At 40.5% G+C, this 22632-nt stretch overlaps 1 protein-coding gene and 1 long non-coding RNA gene across 2 annotated transcripts in view; one reads left to right on the plus strand and one right to left on the minus strand.

Moving 5' to 3' along the window:
* LOC310741419 overlaps positions 1 to 22632 on the minus strand; it is a 355923-nt gene that overhangs the window by 153347 nt on the left and 179944 nt on the right. The gene's annotated exons all lie outside the window — the stretch shown is intronic.
* Positions 1 to 22632, plus strand: part of LOC310741310 (uncharacterized protein) — a 180113-nt gene that overhangs the window by 134481 nt on the left and 23000 nt on the right. The window lies entirely within an intron of this gene.

Here is a 22632-nt window from a genome sequence, read left to right on the forward strand (position 1 = left end):
CTGTAGTTACTGCAGGTCTGCACATCTCCCTTAAGCTTAAAGATCGGTACCAGCAAACTCCTTCTCCATTCCTCAGGCATCCTCTCACCTTCCAGAATCTTGTTAAACAATCTGGTTAAAAACTCCACTGCCATCTTTCCTGAACATCTCCATGATTCTACCGGTATGTCATCTGGTCTAACCAACTTTCCACTCTTCATCCTCTTAATCGCTGCTCTCACTTCCTCCTTACTAATTCTATCCACTTCCTGCTTCACTAGCTCCACATCATCCAACCTTCTCTCTCTCTCATTTTCCTCGTTCATCAGCTGCTCAAAATACTCCCCCCCCCTTTTCCTTAACACACTCTCCTCACTAGTCAACACATTTCTATCTCCATCATTTATTGCTCTTACTTGCAACACATCCTTCCCAGCTTGGTCCCTCTGCCTGACCAATCGGTACAAATCCTTTTCACCTTCCTTAGTGTTCAACCTCTCATACAGCTCCTTGTATGCCTTTTCCTTGGCTTTTGCCACATGCCTCTTTACCTGCTCTTTACCTATCTCCTTGTACTCCTGCCTACTTTTCTCATCACCGTGTCGATCCCACTTCTGTTTTGTTAACCTCTTTCCCCTTATGCTCTCCTGCACTTCCTCATTCCACCACCACGTCTCTTTGTCTTCCTTTCTATTTCCCGATGTCACACCAAGTACTTTTCTAGCTGCCTCCCTTATCACTCCTGCAGTAGTTGCCCAATCATCCAGCACCTCTTCACCACCACCGAGCCTCTGTCTGACCTCCTCCCTGAACCTCACACTACACTCTTCCTCCTTCAGTTTCCACCATCTTATTCTTGTTTCAGTCCTTACTCTCCTCCTCTTCTTCTTCACCTCCAAAACCATCCTACAGACCACCATCCGATGCTGTCTAGCTACACTGTCCCCCGCCAACACCTTACAGTCTCCAATCTCCTTCAGGTTGCATCTCCTACATAGAACATAATCCACCTGTGTGCACCTTCCTCCACTCTTGTAGGTCACCCTATGATCATCCTTCTTCTTAAAATACTTATTCACCACTGCCATTTTCATCCTTTTAGCAAAGTCTACCACCATCTGCCCTTCCACATTCCTCTCCTTTAGGCCATACCTACCCAAACCCTCCTCATCACCTCTGTTCCCTTCACCTACATGTCCATTAAAGTCTGCACCAATCACCAATCGTTCATTTCTAGGTACACCATCCACCACTTCATCTAATTCACTCCAGAATCTTTCCTTCTCCTCCATCTCACAGCCGACTTGTGGAGCATAGGCACTGATGACATTTATCATCATCCCTTCAACTTCCAGCTTCACGTTCATCACCCTATCAGAAACTCTCTTCACCTCCACTACACTGTTACTGTACTGGCCCGGCCCCTCTCAAATTTTAGAACCCATTGTGGCCCTGGTTTAATGATTGTGACTGTCCTTTCCTTTCATGGTAGTGTGACATATCACAAAAGATGGCAGTACATTCGTTTACAAAATTCACAAGAATAGCCTTTGGTAATCCCATATCCAAATTTCTTAGTGACAGATGGAAGACATTTTAAAAAAAAAACTAAAAGGAAATGTACAAAAGAGGGAGAAAAAAAACAGTCCATTTCAAGGTGGATAAAGATAAAGATGTGGATAAAGATTTAATTGGGCTTTATCAATTTTATCACATCTACAATTCACGATCACAATTTACAATACCACAACAACTTCTGAAACATTTACTTTGTAAATGTCTGATTTATTTTCTTACTTAGGACTTACCTCATTAGTGTCACTCTGGAAAGTTTCCCCTTCCAAGACATGTAGATATTTTTTTATTTTCCTGTATAGTTTCAATCACAAAGAGAGAGACAGCTTCAAACTATAGACTCCTTTACTATTAGTCTAGATCAGTGGTCTTTACTATTAGTCTAGATCAGAGTCAAAAATTAACTTTTCCAATAAGTGGCAATATTTGCCTCCTTGAACTGATTTCCAGGGCCTTTTTTAAAATGTGTCAGGCAATTTCGATAATCACACCTTGTTGTATAATGTAAAATACTAATTTAACCAATTTATTCATTAAATTGGAAATAGTTTATTAAACTAAAGAATCTTTAAAACTGTATATAAATTGTACATACAATCTTTTTAAACTAATAGGGTTGCAAATTATATTAAAATCCTTGATTATTGCTCATTATTGTAATAGTTATTGTTGTCGATTAATAGAAAATAAAAATATTTTCTGAGTGGTCAGTGCACTCAACTCCTGCGTTTCCACTACTAAATAATCTAAAAGCCTCTAATTGGCCATTATTGTGTTCATAAGCTTAACAAAAATGTGTGTGAATGGTTATAAAGTTGAACGCTGCAAAACAACACAAAAGCAATCTGATGAGCTGAACTAAATTTTCAAATTGGCCAAAAGAAAAGGACAGTGATTCCCGAACCACAGAGAAATTTTGCCCAAATGATTGTTGATGAGTATCACATATGTATAAGTACAAATTTGACAGACACACAGAAGAAGCTAAAAGAAATGGAGGAGGGAAATAAAAAATTGAGAAATGACAACAAACAATTAAAAACAATGCTCATGAGACTTCCGCGTTATTACATGTAAGATTTTTAGAATACACACAAATTTTTTAACACATTAAACTTGTTGCATCTTATTTTTATTTTTGGTGGTCTACACCACCAGAATTCCAGGATTTCCAGTGGAGGAGGATCCGGCGGTCGGCGGCACGTATGGCTTGAGGAGCGACACATTGAAAGTTGGGTGTATCCGATATCGGGGGGGAAGCTACAGCCACCTCATTAATCCACCTCACAAACTTAAAGGGCTCAACTTCCGGAAGGGGGGCCGAAGCTCTAGGTCCTTGGTAGACAGCCATACCAAATCCCCCGGGCTGGTAAGCCGGGGTTCCAGCCACCTCGCATCAGTGTGTCTCAGTGTCTCCCTCAGGGCCCGTCGTAGTTGGGTGTGTGCAGACTCTCACACCCTTACACTCTCCCTGAAGCAGTAGTCAACCGCAGGTACCTGAGAAGGCTCGTCTGACCGCGGGAACAGTGAAGGTTGGAACCCTAGCTTGCACTGGAAGGGTGTGAGGCCGGTAGTGTCCTGATGCAGGAAGTTTTACGCATACTCCACCCAGGGAATGAATCGGCTCATATCTGTTTGGTCCTGGTGGCAATAGGACCGCAAGTACCGTCCCACTGATACTCCCAGGAACCGAAAGAACGCCCCACACACATGTGAAGTGAACTGGGAGCCACGGTCTGAGACTGTCTCCTCGGGAAGACCGAAGTTCCGAAATACATGGTGGAAGAGGGCTTCGGCGGTCTCTAGTGCAGTAGGTGGCCACGGAAGGGGACGACGCAGCAGGCCTTGGAGAACCGGTCCCCACCACAACAATGCAGGTGTACCCCTCCAACTGCGGTAAGTCCGTCACAAAGTCAATCCCCAAGTGTGACCATGGTCGTGCTTATTAGTTCTGTCAGGTAATTAATCAAGGGAAGTTTCAGTCTCATTTGAGGTGTGAATTGTGGCATGCTGTCTATTCTCACCTGCTCCATCCATGATGTAGGCAAAGTAACTTGTCATTGTCATGCACGGAATGCACAATAATTTAAATGGATTGATATAATAAACAAACATATATAATAAAGGCAAACATGATAAATCTGTGTCAAATCTAACTCAAAAATAACACAGGGAAATGAGTGTGTATTGCAACACTCTGTTTTTGCATCTCTCAAAGCCTGGCTTGTGGTGGGGGCTACGTTCGCTGAGTAGCCCCAAGGGGGGCGTCATGGGAGGAACCGCTGGAATGCAGCTGACTGCTTCTTGGCCTCCTGAAACCTGTTGACAACCGCATTAACAGCGTCGGTGAATAGACTGATCGGCACCAGCGGGGCGTCCAGGAGGACAGCCCTATCCCTGTCGGAAAGATCTGACAGTGTGAGCCAAATATGTCTGAGTAGAAACAAGGGTGGCTATTAGCAGTCTCTATGGTAGCCCTAGGTCTATAGCACAGTGGAGCTCACGGACCTGCTGACCACTCGAGACATCTCCAACGTCTAGCTCCCACAGCAGATCAGCCTGATAGGCATGCAGCACAGCCATAGTGTGCAGACAGTCTGTGGCCTGACCCACTGAAGCATAGGCTTTGCCTACCAGCGGCAAGGTGGTTCTCAGGGGCTTGGTGGGCAGTGCTTGGGCTTTGAGCGCTGGCAAAATTATGGATCACAACCTCTAGGATCTCCTCTGCCTGAGGGGTAGGTTTAGGAGGCTCACAGACCTCCACCCCCCCACCCCCCCTCTTTAGAGGAAGAAAGGCAGAACTCTTTAGAGAAAGAAAGGCACCACACAAAAGGAAGAAACTGTTGAAAGGCATGCTTCCGAACCTTGCAATCGGTCGCTGGACCAGGCAGATGAGGGAGGCGAATGGGATGAGCCCATCTCCAATCCCTCTGTGAGGCCCGCTTGTGAGCCCCAGGCCCTTAAATGACATTTTGCCTTGGTTAAAGCTGGGACAGTACCACGAGCAGCGGAAGCACCCTCCTCAAAGAGTGCTCTTTGGGAGCAAGTGTCATGCGAGCGCAATCTGCACAGTTGGCTCCCTCGAGAACCAACCTGGCATGCTCCACTCCTAGACAAGTGACAATGCAATGATTGGAAAATTCCATAAATCCATATTTTATCGAATATAGAAAACACATCAAATGTTTAAATTGAGGAATTTTTTTTTTTAATTTGAAGGGAAAAATGAGAAAATTACTAAAGTGAAATTGGGGACATGCACTGTAAAAAATTATTCAGTGGCTTTGTAAATATCACAAAAATAAATACTTGTATTAACTCAATAAAATCTCTAAATATCATTTAAGAGATTATTTAAATTGGAATGACCAAAATTAATCGGTAAAAATCCCAGAGATTTTTAAAAATTATATTTACTTAAATAATTAAGTATATTTTATTAAGAAAAATAAGCATTTAACCAACAAATTATATTTTTTATATATATTTAATGTTTTTGGTACATTTAAATTAAAATATTTGTGAATGATGCAATTAAATTTCTTAGTCTTAAAGACCAAAACGATTACTAACTTCCAATCAAATTTTTTTGTATTTTGCATCGACTAAATAAATTGAGTATGTTTCGTCATTGTTATTTACTTGGGTGGTGGGCATATAAAGTCACGTGTGAGAAAGTTAAACGCAGAAAATAACGACTAAGTTAGTCCAGCAATTGTAAGTTAACTAGACTGATGTAAGAGATAACGTTAATGGGACAAATCCCGGTGGGCTGTAGTGTCATGGTCCGTTAAAAGAACGCTGTCTCTCAGGGTGAGTTCACATCATGTCGTAACTTAATTGTCCAAACTACAATATTACTGCGTGTAAAAAGTCTACATTATTAGTGTCTCTGTATAAGTGCAAAGTACAAAAGTTGTAAAGCACTCACATTTCAAATCAATTAATTGTCTGTCATTCTTATGACTCAAAGAAATGATGAAGAATTCAGCAAGATGTTTTTAAACTGTAATGTTTTTAGTCAGTCACGTTTATGTGTGTACATTTTTTCCTTTGTAATTGCCATGAATATTAGCTCTAACCTGTTATTCTTTATATTTGTGTCTTCAGGATGTTGCTGATCAACCTATTTGTGTTCAAGATGAATTAGCAGAGGAAGTGCTGAAGATCTACCTGCTTCAGAAAGATGGGTCAGTCACCGATGTAGGCATTGCGATTGAGGGTGTTGTTGTCCTCAACAAACTCTGTGATTTTAGCAGAGCCTGCTGCTATCTTATGGGATTGACATATGCCTTGGACCTGCGATACCCCAAGAACATTAAATATACTTTAGAGGTCTTCCAAAAACTTTTCCTGGAGCTGAATCCACTTAAACTTTCAACCAAGGTACAGACACTAAAAAATTACTTGATTACATAGATTGTTGTCCATCATCCATGTGTTGTATAATTGTTAAAATGTCTTTTGGATGGGTGTTATCTAATGTAAGGTTTAAATTGTACTCCGCTTTATGCCAGTTAAGTTTTGTAAGGCCAAAAGGTTGATGAATTTTGTATGTTTGTTAGTCCCCAGTAGCTAAAATGTAAATTTTTTCAATGTTGTCATTTTTAAAGTATGCCAGGTTAGTTAATGACATGTCACTGGTCTAATGTGGCATATAAATGTATTAATGTATAACTTTGTAATTTTTGAGTTCAGTGGCTGAAATTTGTATTAAATTTTTTTTAATTGTAGTCATGATCAAATTTTACAAATAAATGTTTAAAATGATATGGTGGTGTTTTTCATTTTGTTTTTTGTACTCATGGACTGAATGGTAAATACAGTTTACTTTACAGTAAAGAGTTAAATATAGGACATTTGTATATACAGCATGTAAATTAAATCTACCCTTAAATTAAAATTATTTTTAGTGTTTTTGATTTACTATCAAATTACTATTGTTTAGGGATTTTAATTATATTTACTCAATTTTATTTATGATATCAGTTCATTTCATTATTTAAATCTACTGAATTTTTTTAGTCACATTTATTTAACTTTTAAAGTATATTTCAATGATTTCACAGCTTTCAAATTTACTCAATTTTTTTAAGTGTAAAAATGCTTCACCAAAAAAATTTTGTAGATCATAGTAATATTTTTTACAGTGTGGGTAACAAAAGTCTGTTATTTTGTGCTGTGGTTCACAATCGAAAACCTGATAAGGGACTGATGATTTTTATTATATACTGATGCATAAAACATAGACTTTAAAGAAGCTGTACTTTCATTTTCACATGATGTATGTTGCTGTCTGATTTTGTGTGTGTGTGTGTGTGTGTGTGTGTGTGTGTGTGTGTGTGTGAGTGTGTGTGTAAGGAAGTGACAGTTGTTCTGACAATTCCATAACAGTAGATGGCAGGAGAGACTGCTCATAGATATACAGAAATGTGTCAGGCAAGCATTTAACAATCTGCATAGCCTGTGGCAATTTTGAAACCATCACACAACCTTACGCGTGGAGTAACACATCAGATCTGTGCCTAGAACATAAATGGTCAATTTTACAGTAAGAATTAATGTTTAATTGTGCAGTGTTCCAATGTGAAAGATATTGCTGTTGTATAGGGCTTTGTCATTGGAAGACCTAAAGCACCCACAATTGTGCTGTTTTTACTTCTTTTCTTTGGGGTTTTGGATAAGGCAGATTATTTCAAAACTGATAAGGTTGCAACTGTGTCCAGAAAAAATGTGACAGGTTGCCAGCTATTGTCAGTGTTAATTTTGGTATTTTTTTTAAAATCCTAATGCTATCTCATTACACATGGTAAAATTTTGTCTTTTCAAACTTTCCAAGTTTGTTTATAAATAATTTATGGCTTGTAAAAAATAATAAATAAGTCTCTCTGTGTTGTTTTATTGTAAACAGTTGTTGGTAGACCACCTCTGGTGTTTACCCCCAGTGGTGGACAGTAATGAAGTAAATGTAATTAGGTAGTTACTGTAATTAAGTAGCTTTTGTACTTTGCTGAAGTATTTCCATTTGGGCAGACTTTTACTTTAACTTCACTTAATTTCAAATTCAAATCTTACTTTTTACTCAAATACATTTTGCGAAATCAGTCGTTCCATTTTATTTATGAGTGTAAAAAAACTTAACTGGTTAAGCACGTAGTCAGCCACCAATCAGGGTAGAGAGCACACGCTGTTTTTAACTTGTTTTGGTGGCATCTACTTAGCACGAACATACAGTTCAGGGTCAGTTTAAAGCCAAGAAGAACATCTTAAGAGTAATAATACAAATAAACCTTAAACCAAAACTGCCTCTCTCAATTCCTGGTATTTAATTTGGTTCTAAAGGAAATTGTTTAGCCTTAAGGCTTTGGGCTCATGACAATTTTAATAGATATCAATCAGTGTTTGACCAATTAATATCATTCTATTGATATATTTGTGTGCTGAAAGTTTTTTCACATAAACTGAGCTTTTTAGCCATAATAAATCATAGTATGACCTCAAAGTTCACTCCCTACACTAGTAAAAGTATTAGTATAAAAACTTTCTTTTGGCTTCTCCCATTAGGGGTCGCCACAGCGGATCATCCGCATGTTTGATTTGGTACATGTTTTTACGCTGGATGCCCTTCCTAACGCAACCCTCACCATTTATCCGGGCTTGGTACCGGCACTAAAAGTGGCTGGGGTTGGTTCCCTGACCGGGGATCGAACCCGGGCCCCATCGGTGAGAACGCCGCATCTTAACCCCTAGACCACCAGGAGACCAGTAAAGTTGTATTTATCTAATATTAATACCTGCTATAATTATACTCATATATACTAATACTTATTAGTATATATGAGTATAATTATAGCAGGTATTAATATTAGATAAATACAACTTCCAATGAAGAACAACATGACATACTACACTGTGTCAATATTTATTTTACAAAAATAAAGACACCCTGGAAAAGCCACATGTAAAAAACTAAGTACAGGTAGTCGTCGACTTACGACCTATGCAACTTATGACCATTCGACCACAATCGCTAGCTGCAGCATACGACAGTGTGTACCTGCTTCCGGCATCATTTTACAGTACTGTACATATAGCCTACTCTACTTACGACCAAATCGTGTTACAACCGGTCTGTCGGTCCCAATCGTGGTCGGTCCCAATCATGGCCATTTTCCACAGGATTTAAGAGGCTAAGTAGCAGCCTGGTGCTGTTAATCATATGCCCTTGATTAATTGATCATCAGCAAGTGTGACCACCTCAATTCAGACCAATTCAAAGTTTAAAAAATGTTTTGGTCTGAAACATTCAGTTGTGTAACACATTACCAAAGAGGAAAGACATCAGCAATGATCTTAGAGACGTAACTGCTGCAGGCAAGCTGCCCATAAATCTGGGAAGGCATATAAGACTATTTTCAAACATTAGAAAGTCCATAATTCTACAGTGAGGAACATTATTCACAATTTGAATATGGATATGCAATGCTCCACAAAAAAAAACTACCAGAAGTAACATCTCAGATTCTAAAGGCCTCAGTTAGCATGTTAAATATGAAATTTTATGACAGTTTAATTGAAAAAGACAAAGTATATTTTGTTTGGACAAAGCTTTTTCTCTCTAAAAAAGAACATGGCAGCATAGCTTATGTTTGCAAAGCTGTATCTGAACAAGCCACAAGATTCCTGGAAAAAGGTCCTTTGGCCAGATGACAACAAAGTGCAAATTTTGGCCATAACGCACAACCCCACATTCGGTGAAACATTTATCCCAGCTGTCAAGCATGGTGGCAGAGGAGTGATTATTTGGGCTTGTTTTGCAGCCACAGCACCTAATTACCTTGCATGAGCTCCTTTGTATAACAAAGTATTTTAGAATCAAATGTGAGGCCATCTGTCAGATAGCTATATCTTGGACAAAATTGGGTAATGCAACAGGAAAATAATCCCAAGCACAGCATTAAATCTACAGCCAAATGGGGAGAAAAAAAGAACAGAATCAAATGTTGCAGTGGTGCAGCCAAAGTCCAGATCTCAATCAGACTGAAATGTTGTGACAATACCTTAAGATAGGTGTGCATAAAAGAATGGCCACGAATAAAAAAAAAAAAATACTGAAGCTACATTGTAAAGTGAGAGACTGATAAATTCAACACAATTACTTCAAGTCTTTGCTTTGCTGTTAAAGGCGGTTCAACAAGCTATTGAATTATAAGGCGTACTGATTGTTTCTCCATTTTGGCTTGATTTTTTGTAAAAGTAAGTAATGACGGTGTAATATGTCAAATGTTATTGCTAATCTGAGGTTCTATTTACCTAATGTGAAATATAAAAAGAATATGTTTACTGTACGTAAAATACAAAAAAATGTGTAATTTTACATTAGATACATACAACTACTGTTTTATCATTACACATTTAGCATTTTTCAGTAAGGTTTCCAGAGTATACATAACCATGCAACTGTTGCCAGTTTTCCTGTTTACAAAAACTGCACTCTCTCAGGAATTCATATCTTGTCACACTAGTCATTTGGGACTTTTGGGTATCTATAGAGAATAAATTAAGGGGTATATGTTGTGTGTTAAAAGTCTTACAAACAATGTTAATTGCCCTTTCTTAATTCCCACAGGCATACACAGAAACATACTGTCTTAATTGGCCTACCGTTTTTGCTCACCTTTTTGGTTATGTCCAGACCAAAGTGAGGACAAATAATATATCCCTAATTATAATATGATAAGAAAACAATAAAAAAAAGACCATAAAATTCAAGTGATATACAAGGGGAATTATCAAGGATTAAGTCATAGACAACAAATAACCATATAATTTTGAGCCTTTTAATTAGTGTTCGGGTCGAGGCTGGAAACGTTCATTTAGTCAAGCCTTTTATTGGTAGGTTTTTCTTAGGTCAAGGGGCAAATCTAGAGGGATCATGAAGGTAGAGTGTTCAGTAAACTGGAATATTTGAATGCTGTCGTCCCCTCACTATGACGCGTTTACTCAGGTTTGTTGATGGTGGTGTGTTGGGCCATCTCTTATCCTAGAAATCCCTCATGTCTGTGTTACCTTTTAGTTTAGTTTAGTATAATTAATGCAAGATTTCATTCGGAGCCATTGTAGACTAAAACTGGGGTGATGTCATATTTTTTAGATCTAATAAGGACTCTTGCTGCTGCATTCTGGACTAACTGAAGCTTATTTATGCACTTACCCGAAACACCCAGACAGTAAAGAATTAACATAGTCTAATTTAGATGTAACAAAAGCATAAACTAGTTCTTCTGCATCCTTTAACGACATCATATTTCCAATTTTAGCAATATTTCTAAGCTGAAAGAAGTCTATCCTGGTAATGTTAGTTATGTGAGCCTCAAAGGAAAGACTAGGGTCAATAATTACACCAAGGTCTTTGGCTGCTAAACACACTGAGACATCCAGAGATGCTCCGTAATCGAAAGTTTACTTTTAGCTGCATGCAGGCTTAGTAAAAGTACCTCCATCTAATACGAGTTGAGCAGAAGGAAGTTATCAAGATGTTTGGATGTCATCATATACGATAGAAAGATTTTATGTGAAAAAATAAATGGAGCAAAACATAATGAAATACTGCAAAGGAACCTGCTTAATTGGATTGAAGAAAAAAATAAGTGGCCCAATCAAGTCCTGATCTTAGTCCTACTGATAATCTGTGGCAGCCCAAATTCCAAAAGAAATTATGAGACCATGTAAAATGTAAATAAACAGAATGCAATGATTTGCAAAACTATGAGCTAATGGTGATGGCGGCAGAGCCAGCCGCCCGACGGGACCTGAGGCATCGGAGCGTGGCGAGAACACTTCGCTCCTTCTTCCACTCCAGCTACTCCTCACTTACTTTCCTGGGCACCAGAACACTATTCCCCTTCAACACTACCCCCCTTTCCCTTTTACCCTCACTTCTTGTCCCAAATAAAGACACTCTTAACCCCAATTTAAGCTTTGCTGTGTCTATGTTCAGCCTGACGCGGCGGCAAGTCGCCACAATGGAAAAAAGGATTGTTCTATCCCAAACTGTTATTGCAAAGCTGAAGATTCTCAATTGGAGTATAGAGTGTCTTTAAATGCAGTAACATTAAATTCACTTGAACTAGGAGACCCAAACCTGTTCCAGCATGAGAATGCACCTGTGCACGAAGCAAACTACATAAAAATATGCTTTGCATAGTTTTGGAGTGAAAGATCTCCTGCTTTTGGAATGCTGACTTCACTCCAGGCCTCCTCAACTCACCTTTATCATTACCTGACTTTACTAACACCCTTGTGTCTGAATTAGCACAAATCTCCATTAACAAACACTCCCAAAACATCCTCCCAGAAGAGTGGATGGAATTATAATAGCCAATTGGGACTAAATGTGGAATGCGGTGCTCAAAAAGCACATGCTATACTTTATGAACAGGTGTCCACACATTTTTGCCAATATAATATATATCTCATGAGCCAAACGATGTAAATGAAAATAAATTAGGAGCATAGTTTCTTCATTATACTTCTTGTTCTTTGAAGCTTCTTATAAATTCGGACAACCCTAAAGGCAGAAGTTCATTAATCTGCAAAAAAATGTCTACATATTGTTGAACAGTTTCAGAATAATATTCCTCAAAATAAAATTGCAAATAATGTCTACAGTGCATAATATCATCAAAAGTATCTGAAACATCTTTTACAGAAATATCTGTAAAAAAGGGATGAGGGTGAAAACTGCATGGGCTCAGAAATCATTGTCTGTGAACACAGTTCCCATGACATCTACAAATGCAGGTTAACGATTTGATATGAAAATAACATAATCCAGAAAAAATTATTTATCTCTGTTGTTAAAAGAAGAGAAGACCTCTTTTCTGAAAATGTTTGTATTAATATAATGATTAGTTTAAAACTGTATTTTACAAGCATGACAGCAAGACAGACAGGGTAACAACCTGAAAGCAGAGTTTTTGCCTCTCTAAGATACTTTTATTTTATACATTTTACTGACCACACTTACCACGTCTTTAAAAAAAAAAAAACTTCAACTATTTATTTTTTAATTAACAGTTTATTATTAATAATAAATAACAATAATTAAAAATAATTATTAATAATAAATAATATTAATTATATATAATAATTGTAATTATTAATTATAGTCTGATCCCTCTCATGCTTCTTTAGTGGAACTGTCCACAATAGAATCTTGAATCTTTAGGCTGTAAATGTGGAGCCATTATTAGCAGCAGTGAGTGGTTTCCAATTTATGAGAACTTCTTCCAGAAGGTATTTCCAACAAGATGTAAAATGACACAAAAAAGAAAGGGAGAGAAGGGGGAGAAACATTGATCATTAGGTATGCTTAACGTTATGAAATGATATGAGACGGGAAAAGAGAAGAGGGGGTGAGAGAGAGAGCAAGAGGGAAAGGATTATTAGGTATGCTTATTGTCATGAAATGGTTAAGGGCACTCTACAGTGTCATCAGAATGCCAGTGTGGATAAAACTTATGATGAGCTTAGGTCCTCTGAGTTTGTCAAAGTCTCTTGCTGCTCCTTTTTGGACTAAAGAGTGCATATGTATGCACTTACTATAAAATCCATAGAGTAAGGCATTTCAGTAATCCATCCTAGAGGTAATAAAAGCTAAAAACAAGCAAACACTGTATAAAATCTGTTACACATTCCTCAACATTATTAAACTGATGTCTTTCATCTTGCTGAAATATACTGTACACCCAGCTGTGTATTGTCAGTATAACAGTGGAAGAAACACCAATAGAGATAATTTAGTTAAAAACTTTTAAAAGTGTTGCCTATTGCAACACTGACACTGGAAGAGTTAGAATTCTACACTGTTCTGGTGTTGACCTAATACTTACTAACCCTAGAAAAATGAGAGTCACAAATTATTTAACCAAATAGAAGTCAAATATTACAACATCCTGGTGTTGACAGAACACTTTTTTTTAAGAAAAAAAATAAACACTGAGTTATCAGGTTTTCTTATTTGGGTTCTCCATTGGCTACTTTAAAAAACTGTAAAAAAAAAACCCAGACAAATAATTTAATCTGAAAAGAACAAATTTACTGTGAATTAACATATGACTCTATATTACTTAAGAAAAAATTATTCTAGCACAGAACAACAAGCCATCAAGCCAGTGACTTATATAACGTTACAATTAACAGTCCAAAATCATGTAAAATAGATTGTCATTACCATAGGACATTTGTAAATCAAATAGATTGTAGTACAACAATTCCTAAGGTTTTTTGAGTACAAGTCTGTGCATCACATGCATTACTGTCTGCTCTAAATCAGACATGACAAGTGACACTGTTATATTGGGATTGGAAGATTTTGTAGTGATACATTCTTGTTGCTTGATGCTACGCCTAAAATAAATCTAAATAAATGTTTTTTTAAACCCTGCATAACTTTTAAATTACATGGAACAACCGTCCTGAGAACAAACCAGCTCAATATTTATGACAGGATACAAACCAAGTTTAATATGCTGAAATAATTTTACTGTTTTAGCAAGCAGTGATTGAAAGATGTAACATTTAAACATCATTCAAGAACTTGGTTCTCAGCTCCTGTACCCTTGGGCTCTGACTTGTGGTGTTAACATCATTTCTATAGACTGCAGTCTGGTAAAACAAAATGGTGTATTAAAGAGTTCCTCAATTGCTGCTAGTAATGAGAATGCTAGACAGAATCAACCACAATGAACACTGACTGCTGCTGCACCTAGAGGGAAGAATGTATGCACACACACACACACACACACACACACACACACACACACACACACACACACACACACACATATTTCATTCGCATATTTCATTTGCATATAATACAATACATTAACATGTTATGTTGTGTAATTAGTGTTTTGTGTTGGATTTCCGGGTTGCATCAAAATCAAATTGTCGAACCACTATTTGAATATTTAGGAATCCGACAAAACCATTTTTGTTATTTACAAAAAAATTATTGATTACATATGGAAGGAAATGTCAGTCATTGTGTTATTGTGCCTTTATATATATATATATATATATATATATATATATATATATATATATATATATATATATATATATATATATATATATAAAATTATTATTATTATTACTATCATTAACAATGTTGTCTTCGGAAAGGGTGGGGTCTAAAACTCACTATTTTCCGATCCTTTGAAATACAGGAATTAATGAATAATAACTGTGTTAGGGCATGAACCAGGGCTGACTGTGTTAAAGGCAGGAATGCTAGCAGTTTGGCAGAGGGGTGTGTGTAAACCAAATGTAGAAACAGACTCAGAAATGATGAATGACCCAATTTTTATTTTAAATGTTCAAAAGGCACAACAATTAACAACAGCAAGAATACCAAAAACTTGGGTTCAATCTTAGAAACAAAGACCAGGCAACTAAAGGCAGGAGACTCAGAAAAACAAACACAGGAAAATTTAAAAAATCAAGCCAAAAGCATGACACAAAAGGGGAGCTTAAATGGAAACAGGGCTAACAGAACTCAGGTGGAACAAGGGGAAATAGTAGAACTAATGAGGAACAAAGGGGGAAAATTGTGACATCTGGTGGGGAAAACAAGGAAATATTAAGGTAAGAAAAAACTAAATCCCGACAATCTGCATTTGTAAGTGACTATCTTATTTTTGTCTTACAGTCCTTTTACACTTGTTTTTGCCTTAATAAATGAACTATAAACAAGGACCATATGTGTGGCACAACGAATGTGGAATATATAAAATGAATAAAATAATTATAAACATTTAATAATATATTTTATAACTTTAAATGAACAGTTTCTTTTTTTCTTGAAAAAGAATCCTACAGAACCACATAATTACTTCAATACTTGATTAAAATTTACAATAGATGCCATCAAGCTTTTTCCATAGCTGGATCAAATCTCCTGTCACTACAAAATTTAATTAAGGATATAAAGAAAAACAGTACACAAAAACAATACTGCTAGATCAGTCAAGCTGTCATCTATCCTCATCCTCCTTGACCTTTTGCCAGCATTTTATACTGTCAACCACAAGAATCTCCTGTCCACTATCAGGAGTCTTGGAATTCATGGATAAGCATGGAAATATTATGACTCCTACCTGAAAGGTACTTATATCAAGTAGCATGGGAGGGGCTTGACATCAGCTACACACAGACTATTTACTGGTGTCCCACAAGACTCAGTACTTAGTCCTTTCCTTTTCTCCCTCTAGCCCAGGGGTGGCCAACCAGTCAGAGACCGAGAGCCACATTTTTTACTGTGTTACCGCAAAGAGCCACATCATACACATGGGCACACATGAACATCACCCATCCCTTCCTCTTACTTACACACACACACACACACACACACACACACACACACACACACACACACACACACACACACACACACACACACACACACACACACACACACACACACACACACACCTCTGCTCAGCCAGATTTATTGTAAATGTCACACACCAACATAATGACAGAAATTGACTCCTACAGTTCTAAGACCACAGGACAGTCATTTTCAACAATGAACATTGTGTGCACTGTCTCACACACACAAACACTCAGTTCGAACAAGTCCACAAACAAAAATATGATAATTTACAATAGCGTTTTTCTTTTACTATGCATGTTACTTAGTGGGACTTTTGGCATTCCTTGCCTTGAACAATCCCCTTCAAATCTGCCTCGTATTCCGTTGTTGCCAGCAATTCTTTCACATGGGTGTCAGTCAGAACAGATCGATGCTTTGATTTTACATGTTTCAGGGTAGAAAACCCAGACTTTGTGTCTGTTTTTTTTTTATGTGCGTGTTCACTTCGCTTGAGTTCAATACGGTATTTTCGCATGTGCGTGAGATGAATATACCGCAGGGGTGGGCAATTAATTTTTACAAGGAGCCACATGAGAAACCTAAATTGTGTCAGAGGGCCACACTATTTTATATACCATAATATTTTAGGGATGCACCAAAATGAAAATTTGTTTTGGAAGTAGTTACATCCACAATTTTTTGTGTTATGCCTTTTTATCCCCGGCACCATCACTGGAAAACGTTCCTGCCTTTTCAAAAACGTCCCCTACAAACGGAGTGCGCATGCTCGGATTACCTACTTTTTTGCGCCGCGTTCTTCTCATATTTAAAATGGCAATCGGGATGTTTGGATTTCAGGTGATAAAAAAAACCCAACTTGGAAAAACTCTTGAAATTTCAGCATTGCATGTTTTGCAAATCGCTATCCGCACACCGCAGACATGTTGCTCTTATCCAGATAACTGTGTGCTGGCTGCGCTTTTTTATTGCGTCATTACAATTGTGTTTCGTCTGATATACCGCAAAGTTTCCTAGTAGGGGCAAGGTCATTTAAGTCTTAAAATACCGTATTGAACTCAAGCGAAGCGAACACGCACATGAAAAAAACAAACAAACACAAACTTCGATATGAACGTAAGAGCCGCATAAAACCAGCCAAACAAAAACCACATTGAAATGAGTTCTGTATTCTGTTTCTTTAATATGTGCAGAGAAAGAACAAGTCTGTCATATGCTATGATGTATGCATGTGCCAGAATGGTGATAAAAATTAAGTTGAGACCTTGTAATTGATTTCATTCTCTCTAAATATGAAGTTATTTACTGTGATGTAATTCCCAGGTTTAAGTGTAAGAGCAAGTGTTATGTTGTGTAATGATATGTGTGATGTTTGAGCTGTATTAATCACACACAGCAATGTAACATGCTATAAAGGACTGTATTTTCATGTACTCTTCATGTTACTTAAGCAGCCTTATTCAGCCTTCTGTGCATTCAGATGTTATATTCATGTGTCTGTTTGTTTTCTACCATCAGGGGCTGCTACCGTTGTCTATGTTAGTGGGTCGTCTATGTTATGTCTTTATTAGTTGGGAGAAAAAAGAGTTTTATCCCTTACTGTTGTGACTTGGAAAAATGATATGTGCACTGTGATAAAGAGAAGCTGACCTTTTGATTGTTATTCACAATCAAATCAGTTATTCACTAGTCCTACCTTTCCAACTCCATCTTCCCCAAAGTTTGCATAATTTAATGCTGCACCACTTAACATGCAGTCTGAAATAAAATGTCCCTGTTAAATTATATTATCTGTGTCCATTGTCATTGTCTCCCGGACTACATAAAGGACTTCCCGAATACTACTGACTTTCCCGGTACGACACCTATACCCCGGTTTCTCGATTACCACGCTTATTACTTCCCCGAGTCATTACCTTTACTTGCTCTTTGCTGTTCTACTTCATTCAAACTCGTAGAACACCCTTTGGTTTCCGCCTGTGTTTGTCGGCCTGACAGCAGAACGGACTGTAACAATCGAAGTAGGAAACAGCAATACCTGCTATGGAACCACAGCCAAGTACACGCTTGGACCACCGCTGCTCTCCAGGAAGCCTTCACCCTGGCCGCGGCAATCCGGGCGCTGGCCTCCTCCTCTGGCAGCCCGATGGCTCTTCCAACCACCTTTTCCGGCGACGTGGCTGAGTGTCATGGCTTCCTTCTCCAGGTGACGCTATACATTGAGATGCAGCCACATAAATTCCCTTCGGATCGGGCAAAGGTGGCGTTTTTTCTCTCTCTCCTCTCTGGTAGAGCGCTAGCATGGGCGAGAGTGCCCTGGAGTTCGGAGATTGCGGACATAACGTCTTACGCATTATTCAGCAACCACTTTAAAGAGGTTTTCGGCACAGCGCACACCACCGCTGATCAACTCCTGAATTTACGCCAAGGCGCGAATAACATCTCAGATTACAGCTGCGGTTTCGCATGGCTAGTGGCTTAGCGGCCACTAGCGGCTGGAACAAGGTGCCGCTCAGTTGGGATTAAATTAGGACATACGGCTGGCAATGGCTATTTATGATGACACGTTTGGCCTGGAGGCTTTCATTCAGCGCTCCATCCTGATCTCACAATGCCTCACTGCCTGTCGGTCCCTGGAACCCGATCAGACCGGTGCTTCAACCAACCCATCAGCCCTAGAACCCGAACCCATGCAGGTGGGTGCCCAAAGATCATCAAAGAGAGAGAGAGAGAGAGAGAGAGAGAGAGAGAGAGAGAGAGAGAGAGGGAGAGAGAGAGCGTCACCTTGCAGCAGGTGTCTGTCTCTACTGCGGGGACCCTCATCGTTCAATGCCCAGCCTGACCTCCACGTCCTGGGATGGTAAGTACCGTAGAACTTCCTACGACATTTCTTGTCTGTCCAAACTCACAGTCACCCTAATAACCTCTTTCCATCTCGGTTCCTGCCCTAGTTGATTCCGGCTCCACGGGGAACTTCCCAAACGTCTTCCAAACGTGCCATCTCCCAAACGTGCTTGGACCCAGCTGCAGCTCCACCGGGAGAGAGGGACACAGGAACTCCATCCAAACCATCCAGGGGCGACCACTCGAGCGGGGCTGGATAATATACTGTACACCTACCATCACTCTCCAAGTAGGACTCTTTCACCAAGAGGAGATTCGTTTTCTGGTTCTAGAGAATTTGACAGCGAGTGTAATCCTAGGCCGGCCCTGGCTTACTAAACACGCCCCCAGGTGTTCATGGGATCCCTGAAGTGTAGAGAACGTTGTCTCGCCTGCCTTTCTTCTCTTCCTCAGGCAACCATGGTCCTGGCGGCCACACACGTGGAGGAGGCCCCTAAACCTGCCCAGGTGAAGATCCCAGTGGAGTATCAGGCCTTGGCAGATGTAATCAGTGAGCAAGCCACCACCTGACTACCCCCTCACCAACCTTGGGACTGTGCCATCGATCTGGTCCCAGGTGCTAAACTACCTAGGGGTAGGGTGTACCCTCTTTCCGCTCCAGAGAGAGTACGGCCATAGAAGAATATATCCAGCAAGGTCTCCAGCAGGGGTTCATCGTTCCTTCTAGTTCCCCTGCGGCATCCATCTTTTTCTTTAAAGAAGGATGGAAGCAGGATGGAGGCCTTCGACCTTGCATAGACTACCGGAACCTCAATGCCCAGGTTTTTACCAAACTGGACCTAAGAAGTGCCTATGATCTCATGCAGATCCGTAAGGGGACGAGTGGAAGACCAACTTCATTACTCCCGCCGGCTATTACGAGTACAGGGTCATGCCGTATGGCCTGTCTATCTCCCAGTGGTCTTTCAAGGGTTCATAAATGAGGTGCTCCTACCTTTCCTACAACGATTTGTCATAGTATACATCGATGGCATTCTAATCTTCTCCCTAACACCTCAAGAACATCACAACCATGTGATTCAGGTCCTGCAACTGTTGCGGGAGCATGATCTGTACCTAAATCTCCCCAAGTGTGAGTTCCACCGTTCGGAGGTTCAGTTCCTAGGGTATGTGATTAATGCAGCTCCAGATGGATATGAGGAAAGTAAACCCTTCTTGGGGTTCGCAAACTTCTATCGACGGGTTATTCAGGGGTTCGGCCTGGTCACAGCCCCTCTCACCTCTCTCCTCAGAGGGAAAGCAAAGACTCTCACCTGGAGGCGGAGGAAGCATTCGATGAACTGCGCAGCAGGTTCTGCGTTGCTTCCCTGCTATGCCACCCTAACCCTCAACTCATCCTCCACTGCATCCTCCAGTGTGGGAGCTGCCCTGTCACAGCTGGCGGGGGACCCAGTGCGACTACATCTATGCGCATGTTTCAGGAAGCTATTCGCTGCAAAACAAAACTATGACAACAGAGAGCTCCTAGCCATCAAACTGGCCTTAGAAAAGTGAAGACACTGGCTGGAGGGGGCCACGCATTCTTTTACTTTGATCACTGACCAAGAACCTCCAGTACCTCCTCAAAGCTAAGATGCTAAACCCTCGTCAAGCATGGTGGGCCTTCTTTTTCACCCGATTCCAATATAAGATCACGTATCGATGAGGAGATCCGCACAGCCACCCGCTAAGGACCAGTCCCTGCTGGGTGCCCAGTGGGTTGCACATTCGTGCCTGCCACGTGTCGGTCTGCTCTCATTATGCGGTTCACGAGGTCCCTGGCTCAGGCCACCCCAGGAAGAGAAGCACTATCCTCCTCGCCCAAGTTTGCTACTGGTGGCCAGGCATGAACCGAGAGATGTATGTTCAGGGCTGTACCGAAGATTCCACGCCATCTGTGGGCAAACTGGTTCCCCTGCCTATCCCACACCTGGTCTCTTCAGGGATAGATTTTGTTACAGACGTACAGAGGGTCACACTTGCGTTCTGGTAATGGTGGACCCATTTTCTAAGGCCTGCCGCTTTGTCCCCCTACGCAGTCTGCCTACAGCCCTGGAGCCCGCCGAGGCACTGTTCCATCACAGGTTTTTAAACTTCGGTCTCCCTGAGGAAATCATATCCGACCGCGGTTCCAAATTTACATCTCACATATGGGGAGCATTCTTCCATCTCTTGGTAGTGTCAGTCAACCTATCTTTCGGGTACCACCCCCAATCTAACGGACAATCTGAACGGAAGATCACAGAGCTAAGTCGGTACCTTAGAACATATTGCCATCGAGACCAGACGGAGTGGAGCTGGTTTCTGCCATTGGCCAAATACGCACAGAACTCGTTGTGCCAGGATACTTCTGGACCTACTCCCTTTCAGTGTGTGCTGGGATTCAAGCCTCCTTGTTTCCATGGTCGGACGAACCATCCCATGTACCGGATATTGACTATTGGTTTAGAGAGAATGTGCGTGTATGGGAGTCCGTGCACACCCAACTACAACAGGCCCTCCGCAACACGCGGAGATACACGGATGCACAATGGATGGAGGCCCCTTCCTTCCAGCCTTGGGGATCTGGTATGGCTGTCGACCAGGGACCTCTAGTTACAGCTTCCATGTAGGAAGTTCAGCTCCCGATTCATTGGGCCTTTCAAGATCAGGAGTCGAGTCAACGAAGGGGGCCTACAGGCTGGACTTCCCCATACGGTACCGAAAACACCCCACATTCCATGTTTCTCTGTTAAAACCGTTTACACCTTCTGGCTCTCGTCTCCACGAGGAGGCTAAGGATCCTTCTTCACCTGAGGTACTGAATCAACCCTCCGTGTACTCAGTCTGGGAGATACTGGATTCTCGCCGACAGGGCAGCACATTGGAGTACCTGGTGGACTAGGAGGGTTACGGCCCTGAGGAACACTCCTGGGTGGCCAGGCAGGACGTACTGGACTCTTGGTGGAGTTTCATGCCGCCCATCTGCAGCGACCGGCACCCCGCGGTCGTGATCGATCCTAGCGCCGGGTCTGGGCATCGAGAGCCGCCCCTGGGGGAGGGGGTAATGTAAAGGATCTACCAGCCTGGCCTCTCCTCAACACCCCGCCCACACAAAGTGAGTCGTACTAAGTACTGGCACCTGGGGCTCATCAGCCCAGGGCCTACTTAAGGCTCCTCTCCTTTCAACCTGCGTCCGTTCACACAGATAATGCTGGTCGAACACCCAAGGACTCTTCTCAGGACTTTACGTTCTGGCGAACCCTGTTGACCTAGCCGTTTCCCTGGCATTCTACGGATCTACTATTCGGACCTTCCTAAAGGACTTCCCGAATCCTACTGACTTTCCTGGTACGACACCTATAACCTGTTTCCTCGATTACCACGTGGATTACTTCCCTAGAGTCGTTACCTTAACCTGCTCTTTGCTGTTCTACTTCATTAAAACTTGTAGAACGCCCTTCGGTTTCCGCCTGTGTTTGTCGGCCTGACAGTATAACGAAAAAAGTTCCAAAAAATAATAACTATGCTGGATAATGTTTGGAAAGATTGTGGTGAATTAATACTGCAGAGTCTTATAATTTGTTATTAGGTTGTAAATAAATGTGTTGGTGTTGACATAAAACAAGCATTTGGAATAAATATTATCAATGAACAAATCCAAAGTGTGATTATTTAACATTTCACTGGGCAACCTTAAAACCAGTTTTTCCAGCTAAAATAAGTCTTACAATATACAAGCCTGGCCTTAAATTATGTCTCTGGTGGCAAGCTCAATTTGCAGATAAAATATATATAAAAGCTTTACTAACAAAAAA

Source organism: Silurus aristotelis (assembly GCF_946808225.1).
Source record: "Silurus aristotelis genome assembly, chromosome: 18".
NCBI classification, from domain to species: Eukaryota; Metazoa; Chordata; class Actinopteri; order Siluriformes; family Siluridae; genus Silurus; species Silurus aristotelis.